At 43.9% G+C, this 14,041-nt stretch overlaps 1 long non-coding RNA gene across 1 annotated transcript; it reads left to right on the top strand.

Moving 5' to 3' along the window:
- The first annotated feature begins 445 nt into the window (after positions 1 to 445).
- LOC115150102 (uncharacterized) lies at positions 446 to 1,841 on the top strand. The gene is made up of 2 exons (XR_003867047.1): positions 446 to 678; positions 1,216 to 1,841. It is a non-coding gene; the product is annotated as an uncharacterized LOC115150102 (long non-coding RNA).
- The last annotated feature ends 12,200 nt before the right edge of the window (positions 1,842 to 14,041 follow it).

The following is a 14,041-nucleotide window of genomic DNA, read 5'->3' as shown; positions in this document are numbered from 1 at the left end:
TTCTTTGCTAAAACTATATTTTACTAAATAGTAATAATACATGTATTATGAACTGAAATGTAAGAATAATATTTCCAGATATTCCTTTACTGGCACCTAAATGAGCTCAGCAGGACAGAATGGTTTTCAGTTAGAACAAGGATCTTAGTAATACTGTAACGATGCTCTGATAGAGGAGAGAACGTCTGTTTGCTGTTGTTTTGTCCTGAAGAATGTTAAGTTTCATTTCCTGATTTTATTTTGAATTGAATTGGACGAATGACTGCGGAGTTCATGGGCGGGAACAGACAGCTGACTCGACTCGTCCAATGAAGGAACAGAGCCGCTGAGAGTGAAGAGAAGCAGAAACAGAGACAGACCCAGACATTGGATCAACCGAATCCCGCATCTGCTCATCCCCCCACACACATACACCCCACCACCCCCCTTCCTTGCCTCAACACGTTATAAAGTCAGATGCTGTTTTGAGAAGCAACACAACATTTCTCCTGACTGGAAAAACATAAAGACTTAATAAACTGTCTTGATCTTCATTCAGTTCATTCTAGTCGACAGATTTACATTAAGACTTGATGTTCAGTGATCTGTAGAAGAGAAGCTTCACTGTGTTTCTACAGCCTGATGAGCTACTGAAGAACATCTGACTGATATATTACAACAGCAGGAGACTCCTCACAGGTGCGTCCTCAATTTGAGGGACTATACTACTGATTTACTGTTTCTACTGTGTTCTATTGTATTCTATTAGAATCACAGATGTCTATACTGTGTATCCACAACAACTGCTACCCAGCCCAATAGTATGGCAGTCCCCTGCTCTAACCTCTGTTTGTGCATGTGTGTCTGTCGGAGGGGTTGAGATAAACGGAAGTCAAATTTCCGTTGGACGTTGTGTACAATTGGACAATAAAAACAGCTTATCTTATCTAATAAAGATAAGTCAACGTGATTATGGTGATTAAAGTTAGTCTATTCCACTCTATATAACTCTGACTGTTCACCACAGAATGAGAGAACGTACTGACTTCAAACTGAACACTGAAAACACCTATAATTTAAATTAACATTGTCATAATTCCAGCATGATAGTGAGAGAGAAGGTTAATTGATGTTCCTCCTAATCAATCATGACACACTCTCTCTCTCTCTCAATTCAATTTCAATTTAAGTGGCTTTATTGGCATGGGAAACATATCTCTCTCTCTCTCTCTATAGGTGTGCCATGTCCGTTCCCTATGTGGAGGTGAGGAGTAGAGAGTTGGGTGGGTCGGTGGACATCGGGCTGTTCCACCAGCATCTCAGCGGGGGGTCACATGTCAGGGGACCCGGCGTGGGTGCCAGCATCGAGGCATCCAATAGGGACGGAGTCAAGTTGATGGCCAGAGCCCAGGTTCTAACGCTGTCTCAAGGCGAAGGGGAGGGGAGGACCAGGGTGGGGCTGGCGTTTGACACGGGCGTGGGGATTGGTCCAGAAGGGCTGGAGGCAAAGGTGTTGGGGACCGGGCTGAGGCTGGGGCCAAGACCCTCTGTGTCCCTGGTGGGAAATGAACTGGAGTGTTCTGTCATGTAGACTTTGGCTGTGTCCTAAATTGTACACTACAGTGCACTACTTTTGACCAGGAATCATAGTGCCCTATTCCCTATATAATACACTTTATAGGGAATAGGGTGGGGATGCACCCTGTGTTCTTTCATGGAGTCGGTAATGTACACTGCTTCTGGAAAAGCTGGCAACCTGAAGGGTATCACTTCACTCTGGAGAAGGTTGCATGTTGGAGCATGTTGGGGTCGAAATGGTTGAACCTAAATGTATAATAAAATCAAGAGTTTTTACATATTAAGAGTCTGGCCTACTTTTACTAATGTCTTTTAGCATTCAGGAGAGGGAGTGTTGAGAAAGAGGGAGGGGAAGAGGACAGGAGGAGGGGGGGAGGAAGAGAGAAGGAGGGAGAGGATAGGAGGAGGTAAGAGGGGAGTGAGAAGAGAGGAGAGCGATTGGACTGGACTGAGAGAGGAGGGCAAGTAAGGATACACAGTAATATGATGTCACAGTCATAGACATAGATTTACTGTATATACATCATTGATCTAGTGGTGTGTATTCATGGTTAACAAGGGAACACAGACGTCCCCAAATACAGTATATGGAGACTGTTTAGTGCCAAAAGTAATGCATGTAAAACAAATATATATATATTTTTTTTTGGGGGGGGGGGACTATCTGTTGTTCCATGTAGTGAATCTGTTACTCAATCCATTTGTATGGACCAAACATTTTTTCCATCAAATACATATAAAATGTAAAAATATCCTTCAAGGGGTTTTAAAATTCAAAATCAAATAGCTAAATGATCCTTGGTATGGCCTTTTTAAATCAATTCCATAATTCCGATACATCCTGACAAAATACGACATATTACTGGCCTGCTAATGTGCCTGGACTAGAGGTCTTCACGGGTCCAAGACGGAACTGGGGCTTTCCCACCCGGTCCCGATATGCATAAAACAATTTGTTTAATATAGAGACCAGTTTCAAACAGACCCGTGGACAACTGGACCCGTTCCTATAGAGTTGGGTGGATCCAGACCCGGTCCGATCCGTATGAGGGAAGAAAGCAGAAAAGTCATTTTTAAGCTACTTTATTAACCAGAGCTGATAAAGCGGGAGAGGAGTGAGAGAAATACAGAGGGGCCGTACCATAGCCGCAGGAAGTAGGGGTGCTGAGAGTGCAGGAGCACCCCCTGAAAAATCTGATTGAAAAATAATAAAATTAATAAAATATATATATATTTTTCACAAAAGGAGTGCAGTTGTTCCCGCCACTACTTCCCACTGTTATGGGCCATACTGTGAACGAGTGCTGCCTGGTCTCATAGACTAGACACTGCATTACTCATCTCATATGTGTATTCTATTCTAAAATCTGATTTGATTTGACATAGTAAATGGAAATCCGGAACACATTAATTAGTATGTATGATATGTTACGCTTGGTATGGTTACATAAGACAGATGGTTACTTAAAGCAAAAATGAAAGTAGGGTGGATGGGTAGGGATTTAACGTGAAAGTCTAGTAACACAAAGGTTGTGAGTTCAAATCTCATCACGGACAATTTTAGCTAATTAGCAACTACTTTTTTTAGCTTCTTTGCAACTACTTACATGCTGACCACACCGCCCCATTGCGTGTTCGAGCTTTGCAAAATAAATGTTCACACGTTATTCAATAATTTCATCTAAACTGCTAGCGTGCGTCAATGAGCATCTGCATATACCCACGTGGATGATTGAAAGATGAACTGTGGTCCACACTCCAGTCCAGTTGGTGATGGTAATGCACCTTAAAGTTTGTTGCCAACCACCATATACAGTCCACAGAAGAAGAAGAAGCAGAGATTAGTAGAAACTCATATCTCCCTCACTAGCTTTAAGCACCAGCTGTCAGAGCAGCTCAAAGATCACTGCACCTGTACGTAGCCCATCTGTAAACAGCCCATCTATCTACCTACCTCATCCCCATACTGTATTTATTTATTTATTTATCTTGCTCCTTTGCACCCCAGTATCTCTACTTGCACATTCATCTTCTGCACATCTACCATTCCAGTGTTTAATTTCTATATTGTAATTACTTCGCCACCATGGCCTATTTATTGCCTTAACTTACCTCATTTGCACTCACTGTATATAGACTTTTTGTTTTCTTTTGTTCTACTGTATTATTGACTGTATGTTTTGTTTATTCCATGTGTAACTCTGTGTTGTTGTATGTGTTGAATTGCTATGCTTTATCTTGGCCAGGTCGCAGTTTCAAATGAGAACTTGTTGTCAACTAGCCTACCTGCTTAAATAAAGGTGAAATAAATAAATAAATAAACTAGGTTTCCCCTTTTATCTGTGGATTAATTGTCAGAGTAGAGAACACACCATTTTGTGTTGACTCAAAATGGGTCAAAATTCTACAAAGATCCAGAAAAAAAGGACCTTGTGGATTTCAGGTAAAATAACAACCCAATGTTTATGTCCCAAATTAGCTAGAAACAGCAAGCAAGCTAGCTAAATGTCCATGAATGTTTCATGTGTTTCAACTTGTCCCCAAAATTAATATAGTTTGTTCAGACTTAGTTTAGATATTTTTTATATGATCTCGTCTGGTGTGGATGGACAAAATCAACATGCTGGGTCTAGTCAGCATGTTAGCATGTTAGCTAACCCTTCCCCTTCCCCTAACCTTAACCCTTTTAGCTAACTCTTCCCCTAACCCTAACCTTAACCCTTTAATCTAACTCATAAACTTAACCCTAACCCCTAACCCCTAGCCTAGCTAAGGTTAGCCAGCTAGCTATGGTTAGCCACCTAGCCAGAATTTGTAATATATCATATGTTTTACAAATTTGTTACATATAGTATATTTTTCAAATTCGTAATACATACCATACAAAACATAACATATTATACTAAATGGGAGTGTTTCGGATTTACATACAGAATAATACCAAATGCTCAGAGACTAGGTTGGCGAGTGACATAGGGAGCAGGGAGGAGAGAGGGAGAGATAAGAGACGGCAACCAACCAAACCCGGCCTCTGCTATAGTAGACTAATAGCTGCCATAGCTAGGTTATTCATCATCAAATATGATTATGTAGTACCTGTCTTAGACTGCATCAAACTGGTATAAGCTAGTTAAGATAGCTAACATTAGCTAGCTAGGCTAACTGAGGCTGCAGTGCATGGCTTTGTCATCTTACAGTTGGAGAAATAATAACAACTGATAATATTATGTAGCAGCCTGCCTACCTGTTGGCTCTTGGTCGTTTTAGCCTATCCTTCCCCTTTAACTTTTAATTCTGTAATTTTAATTCCATCTTTCATTGATTAGATATCTCCTAAAGTTTGTCATACATAGAGCGAGGCTCTGTGACTGTAGCCTATTGCCGCTTTGATGACTTATGATTGGCCAACAACAAGCTACATCTGCCACACTCCACTCACATGAAAAGCAAGAGCAGCAGCGTAGATTATAAAATGTCTCTCTATGTACTACAGCAGTCCTGTTCAGATCTGCACAGGCCCTTTCAGACAAGTCAGTTAAAATCACACATACCCGAGAACCATGGCTACCATATCAGATCCGACTCAGACCCATGACATTATTTTGAATTCTGGATCCGGATCAGGTCTCGGATCGGGTCTAGGGTATTCGAGTACCAGATCGGGTCTCAGGTATTCGGGTACAGGTGGAACCATGAAGACCTCCAGCCTCGACATTATAGGCTAAACTGCAGAGAAAAAACAACTGATCAAAATGGTTGCCCAATCATGATACCATTCTTCATTACATTGTGTGGGGGACTGGGAGGGAGGCACTCTGAGCAGGCTCGGGAGCGCAAATAGTGTAGGCTACCTATGATTTCCTTATCTGGTAACTTTTCTTTCTTTCTCTGTGTAAAGTGACGATATATTTACTGCAATATTAAGCATAACACTGAGTTTATGAATTATGGGTTTATATGCATATGCTTCTAACTTAGGCTATAGGTTACATCTCGAGCCTCTCTGTCTTCATTGCTCTGTTGCGTCATTACTCCTCTTAAATGTTGTGGAGTCCCAGAAAAAGCCAGACTATAAAAACATAACACTTATTTTGACTTATTTACTTTATCCTACTAATGGCCTATTGGAGGACAGATACACCCTTGCTCTTGCTTGCTGAATGTAAAATAGGCTACAGCTTTAAGAACTGGTGGGTAGTTGGAAAATAGAAGCGCATATTTTCCTACCGTGAACCTATTTTAACACTGGGCTACATCCTGACAAAATACACCATACCAGTGGCCTGCTAATGTACCTTTCTGGACCTTCTAAACTGTCAATAATAGACCCAAACTGATCCAAATGGTTGCATAATCAGGCTTAGGCTGTCGTCCTACACAGTTATTTTGTCATGAAGCAAAACAGGACGTTTGAGCGGTTATTCTAATTAGCCTACATAACTGCAGTTTACAGCCTATGGACAATAATTGTGTACTCACTTGATAACAATAAGAAATGCATTGTTGCACTGTGTTGTTGTAGCCCAGGTTTAATAATTGTTTTGTTTAATAATTTAAGCCTGGAGGAAAGCACTAAGCCCTTCAGATCTTCAATTTCATCATCTTTTAACTTCTTTTTTTCTTGCACTTTGACAGGAACATATTTAGCATATAGCCCTAATATTTAGCTAGTGGATGTCCTAATATTTAGCTTCTTAATTCGGGCTACACATAACTTCCAGCTGTTCCTGTGCCCAATAGGTGATAGGCTAAGCAAGCCTTTCCACTTTAGGTCATTCCCCCTCTCCTTTAGTGCCATGGAAAGCTATATCTACAAAAGCTATAGGACATTTATTTAGATACTTTTTTATATTAGGCCTAATAGCCTAATCATGGAAAAAAACAGGCTTGCTCTTGCTAATTGCGGAAACACTATGGTTCCAAAATCTGATAGGGTTTTTCTAGTGGATTCTTGTATTGGACTCCTATAGGATCCTATAGGATACATACAATCCTATAGGATACAATCCTATAGGACTCCAATAGGACTGGTTCCAAAATGTATTAGCATTTTTCTAGTGGATTCTTGTATTGGAATCCTATAGTATCCTATAAGATAATTGTGTCGTTACTGTGCCGTTATTGTGCCGATTCCAATGGTCGACTATCCAGTGCTTGGACCAGAAAAGGAAAGGAGAGCCAGTGGGTATGAGGTGATGTTCAGGGAGGAGGCGAGGGCCTAGTTGATGAAATTCCCTGAGGCGCTGGAGTCCACTACATTGTAGATGGAACACATGAGGGACAGCCAGCCAGTGAAATGGAAACCAGAAATGGTCTGGTAGAAAGTGATGATGATGGAATACTCCTAACCCGGGAGACGAATGATCACAGGGCCGCCCCTCTGCCCTCGTGGACTCCAGGTTGGAACGCACCAGAAACCGCTGAAGCTGGTGCTCCTCCTGACCACAATAGGAACAGAGCCCCAGCTGTCTCCGGCGATGCCTCGCTGCAGCTGGGAGTTGTGTGGCCCCTACCTCCATGGGTTCAGGCTCTGTTTCAGGACTGCCAAAGGAGGAAGGCGGGAGACGAGGGGGGTGCCGGTGCTCTCGAAGAAGGATATCCAGACGGATAGCCAACGCTATGAGCACGTCCAACTCCATCTGGACCTCTTCGCGTAGTCCTCTTCGGAATAAGGTACAGAGCGCCTGCTCATTCCATCCGCTGGAGGATGCCACAGTCCGGAAGATGTGGGTGTACTTCGCAGCGGTCTGGGCTGGGGGACTAGCATGCAGGGACTAGCACGCTGGATCCTCCATTAGCTGGGTGTTGTTGTGACAGGTTAAAGGAAATACTCATAGCCTGTTATACATTAAAAAAGTATTAGTAAGTTCATAGTATGTGAGGATCTTAAAACATCTAAGGTTAAAAAGATCATGCATTCTGTATTAGTTGATAGAGATTGATAACATTCATATAACTGTGTTAAAAAGTTTAAATCCGTCAAGCGTACAAAGGGTAAGAATTGTAAAAGGAATGTGTAAACGTTATATTGATTACTTTATTTTGTGGTGCCTAATTGAAGGGGAAAAGTGTTAATCTGTGATCTACTAAATGCTCTTAATCTATGAGCCTGAGATTGATTGCTCTGGTCTCCACCCAAGTTCGCGGGGAAATCGCAGGTTTTTCCCTCATTGCACTAAAGGTTATTGAGGAAACAATACCGTATCACTCTCGTGATTATTTCTCCCCTTTTTCAGGTATGTTATTGATGATAAAAAAGAGTAATTTAATTGTAATAACTCGCTAACATGTCAAGAGTGTTTAAGGTGTGTCTTAGTAACATCTTGAGGAAGATAGAGTTAAGTTTGCAGAGAGTAATATGAGCCCTGCTCGGTTGCAGCGAAGGCTTGCTTCGTACTGAGAGTAGCTGCCATTTTATGTCGATCGTCAATAAACATGTGCATTGTTAATTAGATATTTTGCGGTGTTGTTTGTATAATGGTTTTTCAAACACTTTATTGACTGTTGATAAATTGAGTTATGGTTTACTGAGTTAAAGCTTTGTGCTTGACAGTTATGTTGAAATTAGTATATGTTTCAGTGAATTACAGTGTATACTGTTGTGACTTGAATAAGCCTTGTACCCTACAACACTAGCTCTTTCCTGTAGATCTGTTCTGTAAAATGTGTTACTTTTGTAAAATGATTGCACTAAAGGTTATTGAAGAAACAATACCGTATCACTCTCGTGATTATTTCTCCCCTTTTTCAGGGGCGTAACATTGTCAAGGTGTTGGAGAACCCGGAGGACCTTATCAATTACCGTACCCAGTTGAGCCAGCTGGTCTTGGTGTTGACAGAGAAGGTGTTCCTGTTCGTCGACCATCTGGGAGATATCCTGAACTTCTGCTGCTTCCATATCTTGAAAGGCAGTATTCTGTAATGTATACACAGGGAATCAGGAAGCAGGTTCAGAAGATGAGTTTAATAATAAGAAACATGAAGATTATCAAAACAGGAGTAGCATACTGCACTGAGACTGCACTTGTGAAGGTGGTAAATGACCTTTTAATGACGTCAGACCGAGGCTCTGCATCTGTCCTCGTGCTCCTAGATCTTAGTGCTGCTTTTGATACCATCGACCACCACATTCTTTTGGAGAGATTGGAAACCCAAATTGGTTTACATGGACAAGTTCTGGCCTGGTTTAGATCTTATCTGTCGGAAAGATATCAGTTTGTCTCTGTGAATGGTTTGTCCTCTGACAAATCAATTGTAAATTTCGGTGTTCCTCAAGGTTCCGTTTTAGGACCACTATTGTTTTCACTATATATTTTACCTCTTGGGGATGTCATTCGAAAACATAATGTTAAATTTCACTGCTATGCGGACGACACACAGCTGTACATTTCAATGAAACATGGTGAAGCCCCAAAACTGCCCTCGCTAGAAGCCTGTGTTTCAGACATAAAGAAGTGGATGGCTGCAAACTTTCTACTTTTAAACTCGGACAAAACAGAGATGCTTGTTCTAGGTCCCAAGAAACAAAGAGATCTTCTGTTGAATCTGACAATTAATCTGGATGGTTGTACAGTCGTCTCAAATAAAACTGTGAAGGACCTCGGCGTTACTCTGGACCCTGATCTCTCTTTTGAAGAACATATCAAGACTTTTTCAAGGACAGCTTTTTTCCATCTACGTAACATTGCAAAAATCAGAAACTTTCTGTCCAAAAATGATGCATAAAAATTAATCCATGCTTTTGTTACTTCTAGGCTGGACTACTGCAATGCTCTACTTTCCGGTTACCCGGATAAAGCACTAAACAAACATCATTTAGTGCTAAATACGGCTGCTAGAATCCTGACTAGAACCAAAAAAATTGATCATATTACTCCAGTGCTAGCCTCCCTACACTGGCTTCCTGTTAAGGCAAGGGCTGATTTCAAGGTTTTACTGCTAACCTACAAAGCATTACATGGGCTTGCTCCTACCTATCTTTCCGATTTGGTCCTGCCGTACATACCTACACGGTCGCTACGGTCACAAGACGCAGGCCTCCTAATTGTCCCTAGAATTTCTAAGCAAACGGCTGGAGGTAGGGCTTTCTCCTATAGAGCTCAATTTTTATGGAATGGTCTGCCTACCCATGTGAGAGACGCAGACTCAGTCTCAACCTTTAAGTCTTTACTGAAGACTTATCTCTTCAGTAGGTCCTATGATTAAGTATAGTCTGGCCCAGGAGTGTGAAGGTGAACGGAAAGGCTGGAGCAACGAACCGCCCTTGCTGTCTCTGCCTTGCCGGTTCCCCTCTCTCCACTGGGATTCTCTGCCTCTAACCCTATTACAGGGGCTGAGTCACTGGCTTACTGGTGTTCTTCCATGCCGTCCATGGGAGGGGTGCGTCACTTGAGTGGGTTGAGTCACTGACGTGGTCTTCCTGTCTGGGTTGGCACCCCCCCCCCCCCCCCTTGGATTGTGCCGTGGCGGAGATCTTTGTGGGCTAAACTCGGCCTTGTCTTAGGACGGTAAGTTGGTGGTTGGAGACATCCCTCTAGTGGTGTGGGGGCTGTGCTTTGGCAAAGTGGGTGGGGTTATATCCTGCCTGTTTGGCCCTGTCCGGGGGTATCATCGGATGGGGCCACAGTGTCTTCTGATCCCTCCTGTCTCAGCCTCCAATATTTATGCTGCAGTAGTTTATGTGTCGGGGGGCTAGGGTCAGTCTGTTACATCTGGAGTATTTCTCTTGTCTTATCCGGTGTCCTGTGTGAATTTAAATATGCTCTCTCTAATTCTCTCTTTCTCTCTTTCTTTCTTTCTTTCTTTCTTTCTCTCGGAGGACCTGAGCCCTAGGACCATGCCTCAGGACTACCTGGCATGATGACTCCTTGCCATGCTGCTGCTCCAGTTTCAACTGATCTGCCTGCGGCTATGGAACCCTGACCTGTTCACCGGACGTGCTTGTTGCACCCTCGACAACTACTATGATTATTATTATTTGACCATGCTGGTCATTTATGAACATTTTAACATCTTGACCATGTTCTGTTATAATATCCACCCGGCACAGCCAGAAGAGGACTGGCCACCCCTCATAGCCTGGTTCCTCTCTAGGTTTCTTCCTAGGTTTTTGGCCTTTCTGGGGAGTTTTTCCTAGCCACCGTGCTTCTTTCACATGCATTGCTTGCAGTTTGGGGTTTTAGGCTGGGTTTCTGTACAGCACTTTGAGATATCAGCTGATGTACGAAGGGCTATATAAATACATTTTATTTGATTTGATTTTGATTTTGAACATAAACAAAACTTTACAGCCTGAAGACTGAGTGTAACCGATGTGAAATGGCTAGTTAGTTAGCGGTGGTGCGCGCTAATAGCGTTTCAATCGGTGACGTCACTCGCTCTGAGACTTGAAGTAGGGTTCCCCTTGCGTCGCAAGGGCCGTGGCTCTTGTGGCGCGATGGGTAACGATGCTTCGGTGGGTGTCAGTTGTTGATGTGTGCAAGGGTCCCGGGTTGGGGCGAAGAGAGGGACGGAACTTGCACTGTTACATTGGTGCCGTGACCCGGATCATTGGTTGCTGCGGAAAAGGAGGAGGTCAAAAGGGGGGTGAGTGTAACCGATGTGAAATGGCTAGTTAGTTAGTGGTGGTGCGCGCTAATAGCGTTTCAATCGGTGACGTCACTCGCTCTGAGACTTGAAGTAGGGTTTCCCCTTGCGTCACAAGGGCCGTGGCTCTTGTGGCGCGATGGGTAACGATGCTTCGGTGGGTGTCAGTTGTTGATGTGTGCAAGGGTCCCTGGTTCGAGCCCGGGTTGGGGCGAAGAGAGGCTCGGAACCTGCACTGTTACATGAGGATACGGATAGCTAAATAAAGGTAGACCGACAACGTTGAGTGCCGGAGTGGGAGAGCAGGAGTAGGCGAGACATTTATGATGCAAAACAGGATTTCTGTATTTTGAAAGTTACATATCTTGAAAACTTGATTGCTGACAAGTGTAACCGATGTGAAATGGCTAGTAGTTAGCGGTGGTGCGCGCTAATAGCGTTTCAATCGGTGACATCACTCCCTCTGAGACCTGAAGTAGGGTTTCCCCTTGCGTTGCAAGGGCAGCGGCTTTTGTGGCGCGATGGGTAACGATGCTTCATGGGGTGTCAGTGGTTAATGTGTGCAGAGGGTCCCTGGTTCGAGCCCGGGTCAGGGTGAAGAGAGGGATGGAAACTTACACAAGCAAATAATTTTTGGGACTATGTCAGAGGGGTTGGGTTAACTGCGGAAGACACATTTCAGTTGAAGGCATTCAGTTGTACAACTGACTAGGTATCTCCTTTCCCTTTCTATAAGGTGTCGAAAGTATTCCACAGGGATGCTGGCTCATGTTGGCTGAATGTCCATTGGGTGGTGGACCATTCTTGAGACACACGTGAAACTTTTGAATTTGACCCAGCAGCGTTGCAGTTCTTGACGCACTCAAACCAGTGCGCCTGGCACCTTCTACCATACCCCAATTCAAAGGCACATTTTGTCTTGCCTATTCTTCCTCTGAATGGCACAGATACAAAATCCCTGTCTCGATTGTCTCAAGGCTTAAAATCCTTCTTTGACCAGTCTCCTCCCCTTCACCTACACCAGGTATGCCACCAGGGTTACGCACAATGCCGTCGGGGGTACACTCCAAAAAAATGTTGTTCACTTTTTTTTAAATACATAAGAATTCTTCACATATTCAAACAGTACATTTATATTTTCCAACGGGGCTATACATTTGGGTGAGGTTTTTTTCTCGCCTGAGTAGCCTCGTTTCACTGCCAAAAATAAAATTAAACCATCTAGTGTTCAGTGAAATAACAACACAATGTCAAATACAGGTAGCCTAGTCAAATAATGAACATCCAATCACATTAACTGTCACGACTTCTGCCGAAGTCGGTCCCTTTCCTTGTTCGGGCGGCGTTCAGCGGTCGACGTCACCGGCTTTCTAGCCACCGCCGATACACTTTTCATTTTCCATTTGTTCTGTCTTTGTCTTACACACCTGGCTTCACTCAACCAATTACTTGTTTATTATTTAACCCTCTGTTCCCAATGTTGTGTTTGTGAGTGATTTGATTTGTTTGTTTAGTCCGTCTTATTGGGTTCGGTATGTTACTTTGTATATTTTGTCTTTTTTGAGTAAAAGAACGTTGATTACTCATATCTGCTGTCCTGCGCCTGACTCTCTACACCAGCTACACACAGGACCCTTACAGACCTGGTGTTGTTCTACTCATATCTGCTGTCCTGCGCCTGACTCTCTACACCAGCTACACACAGGACCCTTACAGACCTGGTGTTGTTCTACTCATATCTGCTGTCCTGCGCCTGACTCTCTACACCAGCTACACACAGGACCCTTACAGACCTGGTGTTGTTCTACTCATATCTGCTGTCCTGCGCCTGACTCTCTACACCAGCTACACACAGGACCCTTACAGACCTGGTGTTGTTCTACTCATATCTGCTGTCCTGCGCCTGACTCTCTACACCAGCTACACACAGGACCCTTACAGACCTGGTGTTGTTCTACTCATATCTGCTGTCCTGCGCCTGACTCTCTACACCAGCTACACACAGGACCCTTACAGACCTGGTGTTGTTCTACTCATATCTGCTGTCCTGCGCCTGACTCTCTACACCAGCTACACACAGGACCCTTACAGACCTGGTGTTGTTCTACTCATATCTGCTGTCCTGCGCCTGACTCTCTACACCAGCTACACACAGGACCCTTACAGACCTGGTGTTGTTCTACTCATATCTGCTGTCCTGCGCCTGACTCTCTACACCAGCTACACACAGGACCCTTACAGACCTGGTGTTGTTCTACTCATATCTGCTGTCCTGCGCCTGACTCTCTACACCAGCTACACACAGGACCCTTACAGACCTGGTGTTGTTCTACTCATATCTGCTGTCCTGCGCCTGACTCTCTACACCAGCTACACACAGGACCCTTACAGACCTGGTGTTGTTCTACTCATATCTGCTGTCCTGCGCCTGACTCTCTACACCAGCTACACACAGGACCCTTACAGACCTGGTGTTGTTCTACTCATATCTGCTGTCCTGCGCCTGACTCTCTACACCAGCTACACACAGGACCCTTACAGACCTGGTGTTGTTCTACTCATATCTGCTGTCCTGCGCCTGACTCTCTACACCAGCTACACACAGGACCCTTACAGACCTGGTGTTGTTCTACTCATATCTGCTGTCCTGCGCCTGACTCTCTACACCAGCTACACACAGGACCCTTACAGACCTGGTGTTGTTCTACTCATATCTGCTGTCCTGCGCCTGACTCTCTACACCAGCTACACACAGGACCCTTACAGACCTGGTGTTGTTCTACTCATATCTGCTGTCCTGCGCCTGACTCTCTACACCAGCTACACACAGGACCCTTACAGACCTGGTGTTGTTCTACTCATATCTGCTGTCCTGCGCCTGACTCTCTACACCAGCTAC

This window comes from Salmo trutta, chromosome 16, assembly GCF_901001165.1.
Source record: "Salmo trutta chromosome 16, fSalTru1.1, whole genome shotgun sequence".
In the NCBI taxonomy this organism is placed as follows: Eukaryota; Metazoa; Chordata; class Actinopteri; order Salmoniformes; family Salmonidae; genus Salmo; species Salmo trutta.
This window is presented reverse-complemented; position numbering and strand designations above follow the sequence as displayed.